The sequence below is a fragment of the Mytilus californianus genome, unplaced genomic scaffold (assembly GCF_021869535.1).
Source record: "Mytilus californianus isolate M0D057914Y unplaced genomic scaffold, xbMytCali1.0.p SCAF_2, whole genome shotgun sequence".
In the NCBI taxonomy this organism is placed as follows: domain Eukaryota; kingdom Metazoa; phylum Mollusca; class Bivalvia; order Mytilida; family Mytilidae; genus Mytilus; species Mytilus californianus.
In genome coordinates, this window is record NW_026262668.1 from 94,412,502 (window position 1) to 94,438,809 (window position 26,308).

General features: G+C 32.1%; 1 long non-coding RNA gene across 1 annotated transcript; it reads left to right on the plus strand.

Annotated features, from left to right (window-relative positions):
• Positions 1-2,338: 2,338 nt before the first annotated feature.
• LOC127730459 (uncharacterized) lies at positions 2,339-21,248 on the plus strand. Its single transcript, XR_007995111.1, has 3 exons — positions 2,339-2,550; positions 19,654-19,817; positions 21,011-21,248. It is a non-coding gene; the product is annotated as an uncharacterized LOC127730459 (long non-coding RNA).
• Positions 21,249-26,308: the final 5,060 nt, after the last annotated feature.

The window sequence follows — 26,308 nt, forward strand, 5'->3', positions numbered from 1 at the left end:
GCACGCCGTTCTAGTAAGCATTATTTTAAAGCAATTAACAAACATTGCATATCCAAATTGCAAAATATACATAGAAATAACATTTACACAGCTAGATTCGAAAAAAGAGGATGCGCTTCATACCTAAAATGTACGCTTTATCAAATCTTCAGAACCCTACAAAATTACATGTAATAAGACGCATTTTATTCATTTTTATGCTATAACCATAAAGTTACCAGTTAAATCAACCTATTCTTTTATTTTTCTATTTATTGTTGTAATGTTGTCATGGGGAGCACGTGCAGTCATACGGATGTTGCAACTTATTGGAAAGTTAATCATATTTTGATTTTGGAAAACCTCTTAATTGTTGTCTGCCAGTCAAAATTACAGAATTTCAGTTCAAGAAATATCTTTGTTATCTAATCATTGATCTTTATGAATTGTTTAGTCAGAATCTCAAAAATGCGCAAAAGTGCAAACATAACTTGTTATCAGTCATATCTCTATAATGACTTAACCTAGCGTAGAAATTAAAACGAATTCCTAATGATGATGAAATAACCAAAACATTGAACTTAACTGATTTTAATTTTGAAATGCTTCGATAAGTTTACCGAAACCCTCGTTTGACGACAATATGTCAGTCAGATTTTGACACTTTTCACTTAATTTACTGAAAAAATATAGAGCTTGTTCTAAAACTGTTATGTGAAGTATGTACCTTTAAAGAAACATGTATATTGTTTACATCAACAAATAGGGAAAAAGCAAATTCTTGGTTTCAAGCCTCTCTTCACGAGGAAGCTGAGTCCAACAACTGATTATTGTGGTAGACTGTTACACATTTTGATAATAGTTTATAAAAAAGGTGGCGAAATAAATTGGCAATGTATAGTGTACTGAAAACTATAATAGATCTTACATGTATTACATTACTGAATCGAACATATTTTTCAGCATGTTTCTAAACATAACAAAAAGACATAACTAAGCCAGGTATAGACTGTTGGTCCCAATGAGGAGGAAAATAACGTATTATCTTCCAGAATACGATTATTGCTCTTTTATACTATTATAGTTATATGTATAGTATATTGGCGCAACGTAGAGCGACAAATTCAATTAGATACTCAGGGTTTCTTTTAAAGGTAATTAAATACCTTCCAGAGCATTGAATAGTTATTCACTTGTCTTTTGATTGAGCTCAGCCATTTGAATTGATATTTTATAGTGTGTCTTTCTAGGTTGTGATGTTACACTATTGTTTCAGGTAGGGTGAAGGTTGGCGCCTATTAAAACGTGTAAACCCGCTGCATTTGTTTGCACCTGTCCTAAGTCAGGAACCTGATGTACAGTGGTTGTCGTTTGTTGATGTGGTTCACAAGTCTGTGTTTCTCGTTTCTCGTTTTTTATATAGATTAGACCGTTGGTTTACTGTCTGAATAGTTTTAAACTAGTCATTTTTGGGGCCCTTTATAGCTTGCTGTTCGGTGTGAACCAAGGGTCCGTGTTGAAGGCCGTACTTTGACCTATAATGGTTTACTTTTACAAATTGTGACTTGGATGGAGAGTTGTCTCATTGACACTCATACCACATCTTCGCATATCTATCTTCTTATATCTATATCATGTCAAGATCAAACACTTTCTGATGAAACAAAGTAATAGCTTAATTGGGTGGTTGAATATTGATAATCATAGTACTGTAATGCACCGACCATTTGTCTTTTGGGAGGTGAATGATTATTTTTCTCACGGAACAATCATTTTATCAGATTTAATTAAAACAAACTTAAGTATACATACAGGAACAAGATATTTTTAACATCGATGCTATTTTCAAACTAATTTTCGATAGAAACAAATAAGTTTTTCACTTCAAACTGATTTCTAGAAGTTTCCAAGAAATCTACAATCTAAATTATGTTTGTTTAAAAACCCATGCCCTCCGCAAAAGATAAATGGTCGGTGCCTAACAATCAATTGTCATAATGAATTTAATACCTTGTTTCCGTACAAGGGCGGATGAGTCTTTTAAAAATGAATAAAAAAGAAGAGAGAAATTAATGTTTCATAGCTGCAGAATTTCGTTTCATTTAATATTGTACTTAAAGACTCAAAGTGACAGACCATTTATCAATATACATGGAATCAATTATTTAGTGACTTTTTACAAACCAATTAATCTAATGGTAACTTAATTGATATTTTGTCATTCTGGATCATTATTATTTTATGTGATAAAATTTCCCCAATTTTGTAGTCTTGAGCATGCTGATCTATAATAGCTCTCATCCTACATAATTTACTGGTTAGATCAATCAAAAGTCCTGGGTTTGCTTTCAAAGGGATCACGTATCTTTTTTCCTATCCTGCAAATTAATCTGATTTGTCAGAACACCATCACGTGAATTATTATTCATGTAGATTCTTCATGATAGAAATTCTTAAATTCGAATTGGATTTAGGTATCGGTCTAATCGGATTTAACCGTTCATAAATTGAGTATGATTTTTTTCCAGAAGGTTGTTTCGTTTACGTCAATTTGTGTGATCCTACTGTCAGGTGAGTAGTTTATTCAAAATTATCTTGAAAAACAAAGTCAATGTAAAAAGTAGATAGAACTTGATAAAAAAAAGCACTTATTCTAAGCTGCATTTGGTAATATTTACATTTAGAAACCCTTCTATTTAAAATAATCAGGAAAGAAACAGTTGAATTTCTCTTATGAAAACTTTGAATGTTTGTCATTTGAAGTATTGTAGCAATGTGAAAAATGTTTTCACATTTATCAATAATTCTATTTGCTTCCTGGTTAGAATTTACCACTTGATGACTTAAAGAAATGTATTCTAAATTTCAATTACTTAATGGCTGAACTGTCGTACCATAGCATTTTCCGATACATGTCTTTCCATTGGAATTTTGTCTTAATTTAACAGTCTTTTATATATTCATGCGTTTAATTTTATGTTTTGACAAAATCATGTCTTATTTCATAATATCTAATCGAATTTCAAATTCTTAAGCATATCTCCTAAAACTGAAAATTTAATACTACTTATTAAAAAAGATAGCTACCCCCCCCCCCCCCCCCCCCCCCCCCACCAATTTTGTTTTAAGCAAAGTACATAAAAAACCAAACCAAAAATGCTATCGGAAGGATTTTCAGTTTTATAAGAAAGATAAACATTCTTATCATTACCAAAATAATATAAGTCTTGATCAATCATTTGCAGTCATTTGCATGGTTAAAAATAACAGCCTGGGTGTTCGGTGTAATGGGTTTTTCAATATCACACTCTTTTCAACCATAGACACCAATCTAATCCCAAGACCTCTGCTCGATATATTATTTTGGTTAAGACTTGATACGGTGTTAGATATTGAAAAAGCCATATCATATACCTTAAAGTCATATAAAACTTAAAATTTAAAAAAAAAGTTGAACATGTTTTATATACTTAAATGGCTTGGCTAAGTTTTAAACTAAAAGAAGTGAACGTGAACCTTTTTAAAAAAGAAAATCCTTTATATTATCAAAATCTTAATAAATGTACCGATAATTTTATTGACTTCCCAGACACTAATTCGCCGATATTTTCTCGTATTCAGTGACCTTAACTACGAGACCTCTCGTTATAACTTCGGCCACCACACAGCGCAAGTGCGAGGGGAAAACCATGATGAAAGAATGTAAACAGACGTGCTCTTGGATATAAATAGAAATAACAGATTCATAAAGAACAAATTCAATACAACAAGTCATTTAACAACTGTTAAGGAATATTTTAATTAACAAATGGGAACACATGGAAAATATAAAAAAAAAATGTCATGGCTCTTTCAATTCACGTATATGTCACGCTTTCCACGTGCTCTGTTTTAATTGTTTATCAATATCACGATCCGGTAAACCTCGGCAACAAACTCGGAAGTTAATTAGCTTGCGATCAACAACCTCTGAATGAAATATTATTTGTCGATAATACGTTATAAATGTGTAATAAATAAAAAAAAAAAACGTGCATGCAATGTGCCTGTGAGAGAGCTTTCTTAATTTTGACTTGGATGGAGAGTTGTCTCATTGGCACTTATACCACATCTTCTTATATCTATGCAAGACTTAGTTTAGTATATATGCATGCATTGGTTGAATAATTTCGATATCAGTAAAATTTCAAGAAACTCGTTTCATATGACTTTAAGGAAATGTTTTTTCCCGTGACGTAACGTAATACAGATAAGGGGTTTCATAAGACCTTTGCAATCGTAACTAATATCAATGACCGTGACTGATATCGATATCATAACGGATGGCTGATACAACACGATTGTCATTGAGTGTATTACACATACAATTTAATTGTATTAACTACTTAGTATATTATAATAACATATTTGATCCAAGTCATCTTCTTTAGTTTGTACTTTTGTTTTCAACGGCTAGTTGTCTCATTTGCATACATGCCACATCTCCTTATTTTTGATATCGTCGACGTTGATAGTGTTGTTAATGATATGCGCCGTTTCTTTTTAGAGGGTTCCATCTTTTTAAAATGTTAAAAATCTCAACTTAATGTGTCTTAACCGGCTTCCCAACAGTTGTTTTGATTTGTAAAAATCTTACATTTTCTTGTTAATGTGACCCAGTGCTGTAGAGTAAACTAGAGAGGAATTTTGCAGAGCTATCATTTAGGTAAATCAATCAATGGAACGAAACAATGTGAAAATCATGGGTGCATTAGCCGGTTTGCAATCTTTATAGATTTGAAGCAAAAATAAGCTTTTTGGCAAGGGTTGTTTTTGGATGAAGATGACTGTTAAGTCTGCTGACAATAATTGATGTCAAATGATAAAGAACCATACATTTACCTAAATTTCAGTCTACCTACAGCTAATTTCAGTCAATAATAAATAACTACTGTGACCGTGACCTTTGCCCTAGTGACAAAATATTAATAGGGATCTGTTTCATTACAAGGCGAATTATTCTCCATAGATTGGTAGCTATCTGATTTATTATTTTATACTGTTTTTACTATTTCAAGAGGCCCAAAATACTTCCGTTACTGATTCTCGTTCTGTTTTGTATAGATTAGTTGCAATAATCATGGACATTGCTAACCATAGACTATTCAAACCCGTATCGACTACATCCAAAAATGAGGAAAAAAACGTAATGTTTTTAAGGTAGAATTCGCCAATAAAGGTTTATATGCTGTTAATATTAGCAATATTTGCCATCAGAAATCTGTACAAAAAACTATACCTGATTACTTCAAAAATAAAGCTACACCTGTTATTTCTTATACTTACACCAAGTCTATTGCATCCAAGATTATCAACCACAAGAGAGTTTTGGAGGTCTTTAACCTCAAAGATGTGAAATCCAAGCCTCCGGATTGCTCATGTGCATCGTCACAACACAAGTATAGTCCAGTTGGTCATGTTATTACTGGTGACCTTGGCATCGTTACCAATGAACAACTAAGAGAGTTGTTAGCCAAGGGACCAAAATATAGAATCCCCAGCCCATCAACTGGAAAAAAAATTTCAAGTTACTGATGGATGCAGTTGAGGACTATGCAAGAAAATGGGTAAAGCGCGAACCAGACGAATCAGAACTGGACACTTTGTCTGAATGGATCAAAGCTATTCGATCATGCATTCAGAAGCGCATTCAAAAACTACGATGCAATATGAGCACAAGAGTTACTAACCCTTTCAAAAATCAGGATGTTGTGTATGCTTTATCCTCTTTGCATGACAAATATGTCGTTGTTCCAGCAGATAAAGCCTCCAATAATATTGTTTTCATATGTAAAAACCATTATTTGCAATGTCTCACAACAGAGCTTGGAATAAATAGTACTACTGGTAACCCTACATATTCTTTAACATCATTTACCAAGGACGAAATTTTACAAAATCACAAATCTGTCCTTCTTTCTTTTGGTATCAACATCAAAGAAAACGAAGAAAATTTACCATCATTATACTGGATACCAAAACTACACAAAACTCCATATAAAGAACGATACATAGCTGGGTCATCAAAATGTTCGACTAAACATCTTTTTAAAGTATTGAGTACTATTCTTTCTACAGTTAAAGATGGGCTTCAAAAATATTGTGATGAGATATATTCTACCAGTGGTGTTAACCAGATGTGGATTCTCAAAAATTCGAAAGATCTACTGCTTAATCTTCGATCACAATCTTTGCAATTTTGCAGCAACATAAAGACTTTTGATATTTCTACGCTTTACACTACTATTCCCCATGCTCAGTTGAAAGATCGACTTCACCATCTCATTAAACAGAGCTTTTTCTATAAAAATGGGAATCGTAGATACAAATTTCTTGTTTTGGGTTACAATAATTCATATTTTATGAAAACCACACTGAATCTACCAGAAAATATACTGAAGATGATATTATCAAAATGCTGGACTTTTTGATCGACAATATATTTGTTGAGTTTGGAGGATTTATATTTCAACAGACAGTCGGTATTCCAATGGGAACTAATTGTGCACCCCTACTGGCCGATTTGTTTGTGTACTCGTATGAATCAGAATTCATTCAGAACCTTCTAAAAGGCAAAAAGAAAAAGCACCTTGCGAAATTCTTTAATTTTACTTTCGATATATTGATGATGTTCTTTCATTGAATAACCCATATTTCAGCCAATACTTACATCTCATATATCCCAGTGAACTTGAAATTAAGGATACTACTGATACTAGAAGGACTGCTTCATACCTTGATCTTTTCCTCAATATTGACACAGATGGACGACTTCACACGAAAATCTATGATAAACGGGACGATTTCAACTTCCCAATTATCAATTTCCCATTTCTCAGCAGTAAGATACCCTCTGCCCCTTCGTATGGTGTTTACATATCTCAATTGATACGTTATTCTCGTGCTTGTTCACACTATACGGACTTCATATACAGGAGTATGCTCCTTACGCAGAAACTGCTCCAACAAAGTTATGAGGAGGACAGATTAAAAATGACACTCCGTAAATTTTACGGACACCATCACGAATTGGTTGATAGATACGATGTGTCTTTGTCCAAACTAACCAAGGACATTTTTACCACGTGTTAGATTGTGGTTTGTCATTACGTCGTCTGATCGTTTAATTACCGAGCGTGACTTATTCCCGATTGTGACTGTTTTGCTGAGTGTGAAACCGCATTGCTATAAGACTGGTCACGGTACTTTTCTATCCCAAATTCATGTATTTAATTTTGATGTTATATTTGTTATTCTCGTCGGATTTTGTCAAATGTCTTAACATCTTTTCTGTTATATTCGTGTGTTATGGTAAAGATAATTAATCACCCCCTTCATTTATTAGATTTTAGTTTGGTTCAACGAAATTTATACGATATATTTGGTTTACAGTTTGATTCAGAAGAAACACCGACATAGCTAGATAATACAATTAATTGTCTAATTACTACCACATTTTGATATTAATAAGTATTGTAATTTTCATTGTTATTAATAAATGTAATGTCAGTATTACAAATCTAATCTTGAATCAATCCTAATCCTATCTTATTTTTGGGAAGTATTTTTACAAATTCAAATGTGACGTCACTTTGTGTGTTTTTTTAGAATTTCAAATGTGACGTCACTTTGTGCGTTGAGGCTTTGGCTAACTCGGCTGTGTATTTTTATGTGTTGGATTAAGTTGTTTTATGTAATGTATCCGTTTTTATTCTGTAGTTAGCCCCCACTTCGGTTTTATCATGTATATCTATTATATAGTCATTTTATAAAATTTACTGTTTGCAAAATTATAAATTATTCTAAATAATAAGGATGTTCTTGTCCCAGGCAGAAAACCCTGGCCGTGTTAGGCGCAACTTTTTGGAAGTTTTGGTCCTCGGTGTTCTTCAGCTTTGTACTTGTTTTGGCTTTCAAACTTTTTTCATCTGAGCGTCACTGGTTGGTCTTGTGTGGACGAGACGCACGTCTGGCGTATTAAATTGTAAGCCTAGTAACTTTTGTTAGCTATTATTCGTGTGTTTCTTTGTCCTGTATGTTCTCCCATTTATTTGTATTGTGGTCCTGTCATGTGATGTTGTCGTTTTGGTGTTGTGTTTGACGTTGCCATAAAAGCGGGAGGTTTGGCATGCCACAAAACCAGGTTCAACCCACCATTTTTTTTAAAATGTCCTGTACCAAGTCAGGAAAATGGCCATTGTTATATTATAGTTCGTTTCTGTGTGTGTTACATTTTAATGTTGTGTTTTTGTTTGTGTCGTTGTTCTTCTCTTATATTTGATGCGTTTTCCTCAGTTTTAGTTTGTTAAAGGTCACAAAGCCTGTAAATAAAGTGAAATAAAGTGAAATATTGGGAATATTTATCATATCTAGACAATATCTTTTGAGCTATATAAATAAAGGCAACAGTAGTATACCGCTGTTCGAAACTCATAAATCGATAGAGATAAAAACAAATCCGGGTTACAAACTAAAACTGAGGGAAACGCATCAAATGTAAGAGGAGAACAACGACACAACAAAAACACAACATTACTTTGATATACTGACCCGGAAATTAAAAGGGGTCTTGTTCTTTCAAAGGGGTAGTTTCAAGCAATGTTTGGAGAAGGGTGGGCATATAGTTTAAACAGAGATCAAACAGGACACCCAAATAATGTCCAAGTTTAAGACCATGAATTGCTGCTGTGACCTTTATATAGTTATGACTAAGTGACCTCAAAATAAATAGGGGTCTTGTGCATTATTCCAAAAGACTGATAAATATCTGATTTACATCTCAAACGATATCGTCCGGAAACGAAACTTTTCTCAACATTTCAGTCTGACACTGTGATCTAGACATTTGACCTGTTTAGTAATATTGAAAAATAAATACATTTGGTTTCGTTTTCATAACAGTGTGGACGAGACCATTTTTTTTCTCATGCACATCTGGGACTATTATACTTAGTATAATAGTCCAAGTGCACATACATGAACATTACTTTTTTAATCTTAGTGTCGTATTTTTTTCGTCCCTAATTTTGAATTTAAATCAATTCGGTTTTTTTCCCTCTTTTTTCTGAAACAAAGCGTTTTTTTTTCCCTTTCTAATGTTTTTAGAATCAATTCATTTTTTTAAACGGCCCAACTTACACACACAATAGTTGACGGCAGTTTATATATCAACTTCGTACTTTTTAAGATCGCAATGAAAATGTGCATATAATATATGTATCATGCAGGAAATTGATTTTTAAAATGTGGTCAAAATTTGCTCGAATCGAGAAAGAGCAGCAGCTTAATATGGATTGAAATTGAAATAATTGTTATAATTTACACGACGTTACTTTTTCAAATATAAACATTCAATTTTTTTGTTTTTTTTTAATTACAAGACTTTTTTCAAAGACCACATTGTGACTTTGAGATTAAGTACAACCATGAAAGCGCTTTTCCTTTTCTTTCTTTTGCTGTTAGTTTAACTCAGTCATTTTGTGTCATGAATTGGTATTGATGTCATCTCGTATGTTTTTAAATATGAAGAAAAGGGGGTCCGGTTGTATGTCAATGAGATACAAACAAACGACAAAAAAAAAACGGATCACACAACAGTTTCCCCTTTACATAAAAGCATTATACAAACAGAAAAGTCTTTTAATTAATTAGATATACATATAGATATCTATAAGTCTAAATTGAAAACAACTTTCAAACCTATGATTGCGTTGGATAAAAACCGCAATTTTTATACGTGTGCATGCAAAACAAATTTATTGGTAGAGGGGTCTAAATACAGCACAAACAACATTTTCCAAAAGACCAAAAAAGTGAAAAAGTATATTTAAACAAAACGCATTTGACTAACAGGTCGAACAACGGATGTTATTAAACCCTGCTGACTGCCATTTGCGATTTCCATATAAACGGATCACAAGATGTAACAAAATGGATCTTTACTATTAATTTAATACCAAACAGAAAACAATAAACTTGCGGAAAAGATGGTATACCGCAAACATGAGGTGCAAAAATTTGTACACCATATCCGGATTTCGACAATTAATGTCTCTTCAGTGATGTTAGGAAACGAAACGGTATTTGGAAGGCCATATAATTTACCTCAATTTAGGATAGACTCTTGAATTTTGAAGAGTCGAAATAGGATGAACGGATCATATAAACCCGAAGGCAAATAAAATACAAGCCCAAAACGAAAAAAATATAAATAAGTCTAAATTGAAAACAACTTTCAAACCTATGATTGGGTTGGATAAAAACCGCAATTTTTATAAGTTTGCATGCAAAACAAATTTCTTGGTAGAGGGGTATAAATACAACACAAACAACATTTTCCGAAAGACCAAAAAAGTGAAAAAAGTATATTTAAACAAAACGCATTCGACTTACAGGTCGAACAACGGATGTTCTTCAACCCTGCTGACTGCCAAATAAACGGATCACAAGATGTAACAAAATGGATCTTTATTATAAATTTAATACCAAACAGAAAACAATAAACTTGCGGAAAAGATGGTATACCGCAAACATGAGGTGCAAGAATTTGTACACCATATCCGGATTTCGACAATATATGTCTCTTCAGTGATGTTAGGAATTGAAACGGTATTTGGAAAGCCTATTATAAATAGATATCTATCTATACTATTAAATGAGAAGACCTCATTTTGTGTGTCGCTTCTCTTCCTTCCACAATAAATTAATCATCATGCCTCTGTGTCCTATAGGTACCATGCATAGTCGCATTTGTCATCCTCGCTTATGATTATTCCGTTTAGGTTATTTTGGGAGGGAAACGAAAATAAAAAGGCGTCCGGATATTGTTTCCGTTATCGGACGGACTTTTAAGTCATAGACAAGACTTCCGTTTAGGACTGTTTAAAATTACACAGAATATACAAACAACCTTTAATTCCTAACTTGATTACATACAATGTTTTGGGTACCTGAGCTACAGGAACCGGTATCAAACATGCCTTCGATAATTTTCACATGGCCTGGGTCGTTATATTTGAATTTTATCCCGAGCGTAAGCAAGGGATAAAATTAACGAATATAACGACCCAGGCCATGTGAAAATGAAAACAAATCTATGGAATGCATGAATTATTTTGATTCAAATATGGTAAAGTTTCCCACTGAACACTCTGTCGCCATTTCAGTAAAATATGGCGTTTTAGTGCGCAAATCGCATTGTGACGTCGTCGATTGATAGTGGTTGTGGTTTATTGAGTATTTAATTTATTATGGTCCAATTCATATGACGTAATAAGCACCCCATATTAGAATTAATTTGCTTTCTTGAAAATCAACACCTTATTAAGTCTGACGCCATTTCCAGATTTCAGTAAAATATGACGGTTTTGTGCACAAATCGCATTGTTTATTGAGTATTTTATTACGGCTCTATTCATAATTCCTATCTTTTTTGCAAATATCACATAATAATCTGATTTCATTAGTAGAATCCGTTTCCAGTGACTGAAATGGAAAAGGTTAACATATCGATTATTCTGTATTCTGCACAACGAAACAAAAAGCATGGTGACAAAGCAACTCGCCTCCTAAAAATTGTGCGTTCGTGTTACTACAAATAGTCAACCTTTGCGTTGACATTCGTTAGATTTACATCCAATATTTTGAACTAGTGAAAAATTCAAAATGTTATATTGACATCAGTTCATGTTTAAGATACTTTTGATACCTTTCCTGGAATTCTCAAGTCATAAAATCTTTTACAAAAATTCATCCTACAACAGTTTACATACTTTCAACCACGCCCTAAATTCCCGCGATTTCGCGGGTGTGTTCTAGTATACATAAATAGAGGCAATTGAGTTGTTTAGTACTGGAATATCCAAGGCAAACTAATCATATGAGTTCTCTGTATGACTGAATGATTCAAACGAGAAAAATATCCAGTTAAAAATGATTTTTTTTTCACGTCCGGAACTCTTTTCACAAACAAATCCTATGCGTTGAATAAATGGTAGGATACTTTTAAATGATCACAACGTGGGAGTATTTTTCTCGTAAGATATTTTGTGAATTAAGTCCATCGACTTAAAGTTTTTACAATGAAAATCCAAATGTGTAAATGAATTTTTCGATTATTTAATGATAAATATTAGCTCTGAACATTTATTTTTCTCTAAAATGAAACTGTTGTGTGTGCTGATATAAAGAGTATTTCAAACAAATTCCTTTAAAGTTTTGTGAAAAGAATTTCATTTCATTTTATGTATCGAAATGTGTAACAAGTGATTATTTAAATCCCCACTGGAAGGCCTCTGACAGACTGGGTGAGCGTAAAATCATTGTTATCGATAGCCGATGAGAAACAAGTTAAAGATAAATGGTTCAGTATTATTAACAACAAAAGAACTACGGTTGTCCACACTGATACGGGAATACCTCAAACTATCAAATTCTACTTACTGCCAACCAAGCACACAATGGCCAACAATCTGTGATTTACGATAAGCTAAATGTATAACTTCTTTTCAGGCTTCGGTATGATTGTAACTTTCAGTCTTTAAACAGTTACCAAAATACCATATTTATATAAATATAATTTTGTTTTATTTAAAAGCTGGCAAATTGGGGGATATTTTTTTTTAACTACAACCTACCATAACATATAATTCTGAATAATATTCTGTTCATTTAGCATGAACTATCATTTCTTGTTTATGAGTACTCGACGCAAATATTAATTGACATACACTCCCAAGACTATGTCGTATAGAAGTTAAATGCACATACCATGTCTTTCGAATTTATGAATTGAAACAAACTCATCCCATGGGCATCTACAATACTCTTAACCTTAGGATATGTATACTTTGTCTGTCAATATCATAAACGAAGTGTCTTAACTATCACGCTGACTTCGGTGTGTTGTTTATCTTGTAATGACATCTATATAGAAATATATTTCTTGCCAGCTCTAGTGATTGAATTCATCTACTAAGAAATTGATTAGTTGTCGACTAATCTGTTTGATTCTTCATTTCGCTTGCTGCGTCCGGGTTCTTTTCATTTCTTTTTATCTCATATTCTAGTATGCAGTATGCACAAAAATACATTCTAACATATTTTGAACGTCAAATGCTAATTTTCCTGGCGGCTCCAAACTTAAAAAACTATTATAAATTTTATATATTATTGACTTAAGAATACATAATCTCGTAATTGATAGTTGTTTTGTGGTTACCGGTAATACAAACAGTCTAAATCTCTTGGTATTCAATTTGTATTTCATTTAGTCATTTTTAAATTCATAAAAGCTGTTAACATACTGTTTGATGTTAACTCACATTATTTGTTACAGATTTCTGGCATCAACACAAATAATCAACTGACTACATATGTTATTTTTTTCTCTCAGAAATTTAGTCTTTCCAAATATTTAACATCTGTCATTTTACATGTCCATATAGGACACATGAAAGATAGAAAATATTGGTCATGTATATATGACCTGGGTTCATTCCTCCTATTCCCACTTTTTATAAATCTGGTAAGAAAAGTTAAAATTTCATGTGGGAATAGGGGGAAAACTTGTGCAAACAAAGGATTATACTGTATAAACATTGTTTAATTAACTTTTAATTGACAAGCGTTTTTTTTTATAGGTAATAGGTTATTTTTGTATGTGTATGAATTCTGTGTTTTTAATTTAAATAAATATGCAAGAAATGGAAACAAATATAAGTAAATTATTTTATTTCTTTCATAACACAAATTCAACAGTAGATTCAAGCAAGCATTATAATATGAAACAAACTATACAAATTAACAAGATTCAAGATTCTTTATTTCTCAAACACCATATAGTTACAATGGTACAAAGAAGTTCATCAAAAGTTATAACATAACATAAACACATGACAAGATGAGATGCAAAAAAATATAAAATAAAATAAACAGTAGTGGCGAAGAGTGGTGATTAACCAGGAAGACTTACTTGAAAAGTTAAAACCCTGATAAATTTGCACAGCTTTTTTAACTTATTTTTGTATTTTAACTGAAATAGTTTTCCAAACTTTAGTATATTAATTCTGTGCAAGAAAAAAGTATCCAAAATATTGTGCTCGAAAATTTGCCAAAGAGCTACACTGCAAAATGTAATGAAATTCATCACCAATCTCGTTGCATTGACATAAATTGCAATATCTATTTTTTTTTATACGGCCGTCAAAATTTTGACGGGACGTATTATGGTATACAAATGAAGGAATAGTGATTTTTAAAAAGTGGGAATAGGAGGAAGACATCATGACGTTTACTGTCGATTAACGGGAAAAAAGTTAAATAACAAAAATACCGAACTCAAAGGATTATTCAAAACGGAAAGTCCTTTATCAAATGGCGAAATCAAAAGCTCAAACACATCAAACGAAAGGAAAACAACTGTCATATATTTGACATTTCCTTATGTATGTTTTTTTCTAATCAGATTAAAATGATAGAAGATGGATATAACAGATAATTTCCGTGTTTTACCCCTTAAACTAAGTAACAAATATCGTTACTCGATGCTTTACCAAAATAAGATTCAGAAAACTTGTATATACCTATAATGACCGAAAATAACAGCTTATTATCTATTGTATATACTAATATTACATCATTGCATATAATAATCAATTTCATTGTTTTTTCAACAAATTCAAATAGGAACACTCTAATAAATACAACTTCCTCCTATTTTTACAATTCATTGCATTTCATTTCAATAGATCTGAAGAAACGAGAAAAAGAATTTGAGACATTCTGTCTAGCCCTTTTTCTTATTGAAAAAATCATTATCGTAAATCCAAAAAGTACACAAAAAAATCCCTGTGTTGAATTAATGGAAAATGCCATATGTTTAAAGAATGAAAATGAACAAACTTATCATAAAAAATATCTGACTTTTTGCTTAAATCTAAGGAATATATATCATTTAAGGAACATCATTAATTTTGCTGGTAATATATATATATAGGCTTGACAAAGACGTCTGACGATAATTTGTCAATTTAAGTAACGATACAAACACAATAAATTGCTTCCATAGTCACAAGTGTCAGCAACAATACCGACATATTACATTTCTATTAAAATCTTATTTCAGTCTTCAACTGTTTCGATCACCATGTATCGAATAAAAATGTCCGTATAGATAGACCATCAAGTTTGTTATTCAATAAATTTACAGTTTGTTTAAAAGTGAATTTTCACAGGAAAAATATTTGTTAAAGGAACGAGAACAAAATCAGAATTTGATAATAAAATTACAAACTTCCAATTTAATAATTTCAATAGAAATAGGAAGACGGTATACACAAAACCTGTTCGCTGTGTAATAGAAGCGTTGGCGTCGAGTCTCATCCTTTCAGTGTGTATTCCAATGCTAAGGTACTTGAACGCAAAAATAGATTTTAGTCTTCATATTAACAAATACCTAAGTATATATAGAATTGCAGATTTATTATCATATAGTAATGTTAAGCTAAACAAACGGTAAGATATTTTCCCGTTTTATAATTGCATTATCAGACACTTCCTTAAATTAGTACTATTTTTTTCTGTCATGTCCTTGCGACAAATATGTATATATAAATTTTACAATACAAACTGGAATTGAAAAAATGGGATATTGGTTTTCTCATTTGAATTGTTAAATACCTTGTTCGTCACATCGGGGACTTTTAAAGCTTGCTATGCAGTTTTGGGTTTGTTCATTGTTGAAGGCCGTATGTTGACATATAGTTGCTAGCATCTACGTCATTTGTTCTCTGGTGGCTAGTTGTCTCATTGGGAATCATGCCACATCTATTTATTTATTGCACTTGTAAATATTGAAATTCAATGTGTACTACCTACTGAATTCCAATTTGTACTGTAACATATATATGGTGCCGGTATGGATTCATGTTACACAATATGAAATAAAATCTTGAATATTTTTTCTCCATCAGCCCGAACATAGATTTCCACTGACATTACATTAGCTGATGTTGACTCCAAAACTATCCTTCAGAATTTGTAATTGATTTAATATTTTACAGATTTGGAAATCGAAGATTTCTTACAGCGGTTATTGAAGAGTATTTTGTCATTTTTCTCTTGGAAACATGCGTAATTTGATTTACTTAACTTTGCAGCTCCGATCATTTAATATTAAAACCAATTAAACAGACATCGTTATAATTCTCATCGATGACACATAATTACTCTGTAAATATTAAAATAATGTGTTTTTCATCTTAGTTCATGATTATTAATTGTTCAGTATCACATGGGACAAGGTGTAAATGAATCATTTTTTTAGGCAGCGTGGGATTCCATTGACACTGTAGAATTGGTTCATTTCTTTCATCAAACTTCGCATTTCAATTGGTATAACATGCATAGGATCTTATTATTTGTCCATTAGACTTCGAAATTGAGTCGCATGGAATCGAATTATAATTTCAGTTTTTAGTCTAAAGTTATCAAATCATTACCAGAAGAAGGCTCATTGATCACCGAATTAAATTAAATTTGATGTATTCGAGGTTGGTAAAAACTGTAAACATTTAGATAACGTGTGTCAATAGTGTCGTTTAATTCAATTTAAAATCTATTCAAATAGTTTGAAGTGTATGCAGTTTCCTACACTTTGTTCTTTTCGTAGAAGGTTATTTTTTTTAGAAAACCCTTAAATTTGTACTACGACTCACATAAATCAGTGATCGAAAGAATAAAGTTTTGGAATCATACTAAATAATAAGGGTTTTGCTCATTGTTGAAGGCCGAACGATGAACAATAGTTGTTAATATCTACGTTATTTTGTCTCTGGTGGAGAGTTGTCTCATTGGCAGTCATATCACATCTTATGATTTTTATATAAGAGAAAAAAAAACCATTATTTTCACGATTTTGTTGTTTCAGGGTCACATTATTTATCACGTAAAAATTACGATTTAGATTATTAAATTATAAAATCTTCCAAGTCCTTCAACTGCCCATATGAAATAAACCTTCACTAAGTAATCACCACAATATTTTGATGATGGATGGATCGTTAACGTCCACCACAATATCATGATGATGGATGGATCGTAAACGTCCACCACAATATCATGATGATGGATTGCTGGTCAACGTCCACCACAATATCATGATGATGAATGGTTCGTTAACGTCCACCACAATATCATGATGATGGATGGCTGGTCAACGTCCACCACAATATCATGATGATGGATGGATGGTCAACATCCACTACAATATCATGATGATGGATGGCTGGTCAATGTCCACCACAATATCATGATGATGGATGGATCATTAACGTCCACCACAATATCATGATGATGGATGGCTGGTCAATGTCCACCACAATATCATGATGATGGATGGATGGTCAACGTCCACCACAATATCATGATGATGGATGGCTGGTCAACGTCCACCACAATATCATGATGATGGATGGCTGGTCAACGTCCACCACAATATCATGATGATGGATGGCTGGTTAACGTCCACCACAATATCATGATGATGGATGGCTGGTCAACGTCCACCACAATATAATGATGATGGATGGCTGGTCAACGTCCACCACAATATCATGATGATGGATGGCTGGTCAACGTCCACCACAATATCATGATGATGGATGGCTTGTTAACGTCCACCACAATATCATGATGATGGAAGGATGGTCAACGTCCACCACAATATCATGATGATGGATGGCTGGTCAACGTCCACCACAATATTATGATGATGAATGGCTGGTTAACGTTCACCTCAGTATTAACCACTAAACTACTGTAAATGATTTGAAGATCTCAACAAGCTTGCTTTCATACATAGCAGGAGACGCACTTGACGTTTTCCTCAGTTTTTGTTTGTAGTTCTTAATAGATTTATGAGACTTGCACGTCGGTAAACTGTTGCCTATATTTATTAATTGTACTGTTTTCAGCTTCAATCTTTTTCAAGACAAAAATTTAAATACTTTAAAAGTTCTTATGAATAAGTTCGGAGATCACATTAACAACTGATCTTTGATATGGGTTAGCATTCTTTCTGTATTTCCAATGTTTAATTTGAGCCTAATTTGTTATTTGCAACCAATTGTCAAAAGTAATCCAGGAAACCCTATCTAGAAATCTATTCAAAATATACAGTTGTTCATGCGAACCCGTGTTAAAATCAAGAGGAGTTCAACCATACTTATGCCTTCTAAGGATCTAAAACTTTCGATTGCAAAGTATTTACAAAGAATCAGCTCCAGGTGTCTTTTAAAGGCTGACAACGAGGCAGAAATCTGTCACATACTTAAATTTGTCTGAGCCAAAGGGTTGTTATTTTGTAGAATAAGTCAAGTCACCTAATACTAAACACGAACGTCATCTGCATTACTCATTTAAAAACTAAATTCGACAAATGAGCATAGTATCTATTATGATTGCTGAAAACTATCATATTGTATTTATTTTGGTATGGGGCGCTTTTGATATATAAAGTTACATTACTTGAAATATTCGAAAACATTACTGAAAAAAATGAAAAGAAACCACAGAAACACATATAAAAATGGGGACGGGTACATGTCCCAAGCGCATGTGCTGTTTGATTCAATATTGCAGTAATTGGGGACACCGTATGTTTTTTCCATTTAAAATCAAAGTGTGGACACTGGCATTGATATACAGCACAGCTACATAGGAAATATTTACAAAAAATGAAACATTCGTCCTGTCTTGTTTTTAGAATAGAGCTCCAATTTTATAGACAAAACTTTCATAAATCGGAAATTATTAAATATGACTACATTTGAATTGTTTCATGAATACATTAATAATATGTTTTTATTGAAATTAAAGTTTTAAAATGTTTTATAATGTTCGATTAATATGCATAATAAATTTTCGTATCACACATAAGCTTTTAAATAATTTATAATGTTCGACTATTATGCATAATAAATGTTCGTTATCAATTGTCCAATAACTAGAATAGAAATGCTTTCCGGTATTGCACATGTAGTTCATTCATTCGTATTAATTTCGAAAAAAAAAAACACTTTTAATTTGAAATGAACTTAGTATATTGATTATTAATTAGCTAGTTTTATCTATTGCATTCGGCCGATGTTGGACTTTCTATCACGACGGCAACAAGTTAGATAGGATTGAAAACTAAAATACAAGTTTAATTAACACAATATTTCGTAGACAATATAGAATACGTTTTGAGAAACAATAAGCTTTTCGAATGCAGACAATTCAAAATATATATTTCGTTTTTTCAACAAGGTTCTAGATCACTTTAAGGTGTTAATCAGTTTTTCGACACCAATATGATTCTTTTCAAAATTACATACTTCTAAATTTTTATTATATACTTTTTTGTAGTTTTTATAGAATTTTATGTTCAATCTTTTATATAGGAAATGTTGATCTAAGACGGGCTGGCTTTAAGCTGATACATGTATGTGCATACACCTTTCAAATCTCACATTTTAAAACTTCAAACATTTCTGAAGACATTTAAAAAAATAACACAAAATTAATAAACCAAATACTGCTAAAAATGTCATCATTATACCCTGATCACTATCCCTTTTTATAAAACAATTTCAGTATTACAGATGATACAGTGCAATCCCATTTACCCTGATCAAGATTGGTCTGATGGAGCTGATGGTATGTCAGATAATATGCTGAATGCTATGCCCAAGCGTTCTTTTTGTCCCAGATCATTCACCTGGAACCCTAGCCTCAGACGATGCCTACCATCATTAGCCGTAAGTATTACAACTATGATATTTGTTCCTGGCTATCTAGAAACATGAGCATTGAAATCAGTATCACCATTTTATATTTCTACTACTAGATCGGTGTCGCTTGTGATGGAATATCACCCGAGGGTACCATATCCACCAACTAGCCATTGCTTCAGTACTGGGCGTGGGTAAAGTGATGCATTTTGATTGTTAATTTCCAATTTTTAAATCGAGTTCTTTTTTTGATTTTACTAAAATCTTCTGTTCTGTTAGTCCATGTTTGATTTTAATGTTGTTAAATGATTTTTCCTTTATTTATCACCCATATTTTTATCTCGAGCGTACCTGATGAAGGTTTTCTCAGAAAGAAAACATTTCAAAAAAAAAAAACAATTGTGCATACTATGGTATCTTCCGTTTATTGTATTTCATTTCTGTAAGTTTTAAAAAATGTATTAGATGTTACCATGTTTATCAATTAAAATCGGCTACGATTACACAGTTATCATATACAAAGCTGCCACGAATAAAACAGTTTATTGGAGAAAGCTGAATTATGGTAGAAGAAAGACAATCTTATGTAAAAAAAAGATTTCATCGGATATTAAAGATAAATAATACGTATACAAAGTTTTACAATCTATAAGCTACGATCGGAAATCATCGGCAACAAAACCCGAAAGTTAATTAACGGCCAAAGTTTTCGATCAACAATCACCAAATGATTTATTGTTGTTGATTATACGTTATGGATTCGTTAAAAATGTAAATACCGTGCACAAAGAACTTGGTTTAGTATATGTATGCATACATTATTTCAATAACTTTCTTAACATTATATTTACCAGAAATTCGTTTCATATGACCAAAAATAAAGTCTTTCAAATTTTTATTCTTCGTGAGTGGGTACTATTAAAACCACCGATCCAATAACTTGAAACTCCGAAATTAATAAGGCCTTTTATAGCTTACTAGACTGTATGGCTCATTGTTGAATGCCGTACAATGACCTATAGTTGTTCACATCTTTTTCCTTTGGTCTATGGATAGTTATCTCATTGGTATAGTCATACCACATCTCCTTATATGTACCTGAAAGAAGGAATGTTCTGTATAAATAGCAAATCTTTCTTGGGGGTACTCGAAATATTAAAAGTATTAAAAAAAATGGCATGAACTTTGTAACCACTGAAATATATATTTTTTTCTTGCAGCATTTAAGAGGTCGACCGGGCAGACGAAGCAGATACTGAAGATCTTAATTCATACACACTTACAAGCAGTTCAATACTTATGCCTTAAAAGACAAAGTTTTTGAAAATAAATAAATCATTGTTGTTTTCTGAAGTAACTTTCCATGCAATTGATATATGATAAAAAAAAATACACTATAAATTATATAAATCGATTGGCAAAATTTGAAATATTAGAATTAAAGTAATTTCAAATATAGCTCTTTTAAATGATTTTGTATCTCTTACTTGATGTCGTAAATTTGTATGCGAAATAAATGTGAAAAACAAAATTACAGATGCCATTCTTTCCAGATATAAAAGAAATGCAAGGATATGATTTATTAATTCAAGATACAAACTCACTACACGTACCACAGGCAATTGTCTCTAAAAAAAATCCTATATACCTTAATATATAGGATTTTTGTCAGAGATAATTGCTTGTGACACGTAAATAAAAAAACCCAAAAGCAATGGGACAGCGTTTTTATTGATTTTCTTCATCCCAAAGTCACAGTCAGGCACACCAGTGTTCGAATTGCGCATTGTTTGGTGACTTTTGAAGAAAAAAACATGAAGTAGATTCGTCTTTATGTCCGTTTTGAATTCGTACCTACCCATGTCCTAACTATATTTAGCTTTCCAAACTATAACGGTTAATCCCGAATTGAAATAATTTCGATTTGTTTGATTTCATATACATGATTTTTACCATTACTAGTAGACTTGCACTTGGTTAAAGTATAATCCTCCCAGTTGTCAGTACAATGTTGATACCATGTCTGGCAGACTGGTATCCCGTTAAAGAATCACACATGAAGTAATCAGTGCATGTATTTTGATTCACCTCTCACAGTTGTTTTTTTTCACTTTACAATTTGTAGAACACGAAAAAAATAATACAACTATTAGTTTAGGAAGCATTCAAGGACAAAGTTAGGGAAAAAATTAAAATAAATCAAATTAATATCGGGAAGGGTTCCTGTGCCGTTGAAGACCCACTGCGGTTCAAGAGTAGGACACTGGTAAGGACCAGGGTGAAAACCCCCAATACAACAACAACCATTAACTTTAAAGATGTTTAAAATAAGCCAACAATTTCTAGTGCTCGTAAAAATAAATGCGCATGTTAGTACGGAAAAAAGGATAAACATACAATAGAGCCTCTAGCCTTTGTTAGTCTTGTATTATTTTTAATTTTAGTTTCTTGTGTACAATGTGGAGTTTAGTATGGCGTTCATTATCACTGAACTAGTATATATATTTGTTTAGGGGCCAGCTGAAGGACGCCTCCGGGTGCGGGAATTTCTCGCTGCATTGAAGACCTGTTGGTGACCTTCTGTTGTTGTCTGTTCTATGATCGGGTTGTTGTCTCTTTGACACATTCCCCATTTCCATTCTCAATTTTAATAGTCTATCATATTTCTTTAATGAACAATTCAGACAGTTATAAAATTTAGAGCGCTTCAATTGCGTTACGACTTTAGTTTTTTAGCAATTATTTTGTATTTGTTTGCTACTGAAATGATCAATACATGATTTTGTTCATTTGATTTTGTGCTACTGAATTACGTTGACGATGGACATCACTACAGATGTATTATAAAGGTGAGAAAATATTTTCCATTCGGTACATTTTTCTCTCTTGGTTTTAGTTGCATCCGTAAAATCATCTGGGTTTTAGTTTTCGTTATGAATTATTTTTCGTTGTCTTCTTTCTTGTTCTAACTGTATCATGTCGGCTTTGACCTTCTATTTTTATTGGAAAATCGCTCTTTTTCTCGATTGATAGATCAAGTAAATGTAATGAGTATCTAAATTTAATTTTGATGAATACAAAATCAATATCTCTGACAATCAATTATAACCGAAATCCATAAAATTTTGCAAGTTCAAATGACCAGTATAATTTGAACCATATCATCGTAAATATATCTCCTCTTTTCGTATATAATGAGGCCAATGAAGATAGGCGGTTATGCATCATCGTGATTCGTACATGTACATGTCTTCACAATTCAAAAGTACAGAAAAAACGATCTAAGTCTGAGAGAGGGCTTATCTAAAGTCTAACATCTCCTTTTATTCATTACATAAGATGTAATTATATGAACACCAAAACACTCTACACTTAAGCTCTTTACTGTAATTCTAATTATAATATCACGTGTTGTGAAATTAAAAGAAGAATATCCTGTTTTGCATGCAATACCTCCTTTGTAATCCTATTTGCACCTTTTAGAATGTTCAATATCAGCAAAAAGGTGTGAAGCAACTGAGAAATTTAAATAAGGAGATTAAAACCAAATCGTATGAAGTTCGACTAATGACAAATTTTGTAGACGTATTGTTTCTATGCATATCGCACAGTAAATGGCCTCACACTCAGCAACCGTAATTAATCATGTAGTTAGAATTCTTGTCGCGAATATAACTGAACTACTAAGAAAGAAAATAGTTTATGCATAAACAAAACAGATTTACGAACAAATCTCTAATCTTATCAATTGGTTTATAGAAATTTTTGGTAAGCATTAAAAAAGAAATACTCGGGGACTGCTATACCATAAAAACAGAGTTATCCCAGTTATGAAACAAAATATGCGTAATCAACTATCTATTAAGAATGAAAGCAAAGTACGCCCGATTCGGAATATCTCGTCAAAGATTACTTGACTTGCAAAAGATGTATACATGTACATGTTCATGTTTATTTTATGACGTCTTTACACTTTAGGTAGATAGGGTGTCTTCCTCCATCTTGGATTTTGAAATACCAGAAAACAATCGGTCTAGATCTATAATAAAAGGTGCAAATTTTGAGAGTAGTAGGTAATTCATGTGTAAGAATTTTCATTTCAATATAGAAAATGACATATTTTATCATATTTATGGTTGTATTTACAAAAAAACAGAATACTTTTGTTTGATTCTATTTTTTCCAACTTTGCCACATAAGAGGAGGCAACTCAAATGTAAGGGCAGATAAATCTGATAAAGTTACTTTTACAATAGAATGTGTTAGGAATTTACCTATTTTTATTATGTAGCAAGAAAACGGGTCCGGTGACCCCATTTTTTCTTTTTCTTATCTGAAAGCATACTATTAGAGCTATCTTCTCATATTTTATCTCAAAATTCTATGGTGTTGTTTTCATTTTATGTCAGAAAATTGGGTTTTCCATGCATAATCTATACAAAATCTGTCAATTTTGCACAACCTGTAGCGTGAAAATAAGGCCCGTGACCCATTCTTTTTATTATTTTTTTTTAAAAAAGCATGATATAAACTACATTTTGGCAAATTATTAAAAAATTCTATGGATTATAATTTAGACACCCCATCTACCTTAAATCAATTGGATATGTACTAATTGGTAATTTATGATATATTTATTAGTTGTAATTGGCTTTGAATTAGCTTTCAGTAACTGCGAGTACTTTTAGATCAGTTACTGTACATTGTGAATTTAGTCTTGTATTAGTTGTTTTAGTACTTGGTGTCATCTGATGAGTCAAACCATTTAAACTGATTTATACAGTTTGTTCTTATGTTGCGCCATACACTACTGGCCGAGGTTAGGGAAGGGTTGAGTGCTCGCAGAAATGTTCAACCCATTCACATTCTGTATATGTTTATCCAAAGTCAGACGCTGTCTATCATATGTGTTTTTCGTTTTTTGTTTTGTACATACATCAGTCTTATATAAATAGGTCTCTAGTGGATTATTGTCTCACTCGCATTTATACCATATTTTCTAATTTTTATATCCATACGAACAAGGACTTTTCCCACCAAGGCTCGAGAATCATATTTTTTCATAACTTTAGGCACATTCAATTGATAGTCTTTGAAAACAGCTACATTTGATGTTCTCAACATTCTTATGTGCACCCGAATCTATACATGAACAGCGGTTTAAACAAACACATTTAGTTTCTTTTCATTAACATTTAATAACAAACTCGTCACTATTTTGATGTGCATAGTAAAAACATGCAGTAGTACAGTAACTGATCATCGACAATCTTCAGCATTATTTATACCAAAAGAACTATTATATATAAAGAAATACTATTTTATAATTCGGTTTCTCTAAATCATTGCTGTACACTAAGGGTAACTGATACTAAAATTTCAGCAATTGCTGTGAATGTGCAATACATTTGATGACTGAATTAAGCAGATATGCCCAAAATTCCAGACATCATACAAAATCTCAGCTATTTCCTTTTTATCTTTGTCATTTTGTAGTCGTCAACAAAAACGGTTTTGAAAAGACGCCCGATTGATTGCGGAATGATTAATAAAATTGTCAAGTAAAATAAAATTGGAGACGATGCATTGAATTGCTCTTTTTGGTTGATCGGGAGTATCTCATGATATTTACACTTTGTACATTCGAAAGAACCAACTCTGATGAGACCTTCAGGTCAGTTGTCGTAAGGCTTAATTCTTTTACGCAATCATTAATATACCCTACAACCTAATAGACAGTTTTATTGTTAAACTGCTTTCATCTTCTAAATATATATATATTTGTCTCTGGACGTTAAAAACAACAAAAAAATCCATCAACTAACTGATACATTGTAATGTACATTTATGGTATTGTATGTCTACTATTTAATTTGCAATCATGAGGTTTATGAAATGAATAATAAGGGTTGCATAAAAAGAAAATCCTCTAACAGAAAAAAATCAAATATGAAAGAAAAGCACACAGATTATCATTAAGAATTTTCAAATCAGAGTATCGGTTATTAAACACACACGGTATGCCTGAACTTTGTACATTGGGTTAATATATATCGGGAAAAATCCTCATGTATCAACCAAAACAAGGACATCATTGTTTTAGAATACTGAAACGAAGTCATCACGAGCTAAATGATAGTATCATATTATAGATTTCGTGCGTCCGAAGCGCTTTTCTGGATTTACTATCATCAAATGTGTAAATATCTTATTACCCATCACTCAAGATTTTTCACTTGAACCAAATTAACAAGCCTGTCAGAGACCAGTACTTTACACATTGTTATTCCAAATTTTAATTCTAATTAAGGATTTGTTCATATTTTTCTTCGGCGAATTACCATCATTATCATTATTACTTTTATACGCCTACCCATAATAATATGTCGGAATTTGCTGTTTAAATATATTTTGCTATCTATGAAACGTTGCAGTTGAATGATCGTAAATTAAAATTTCCTTTGAAATCTATTATACGCAGTACATTGCTTAAATATTATAATTGTACATAGTGGATG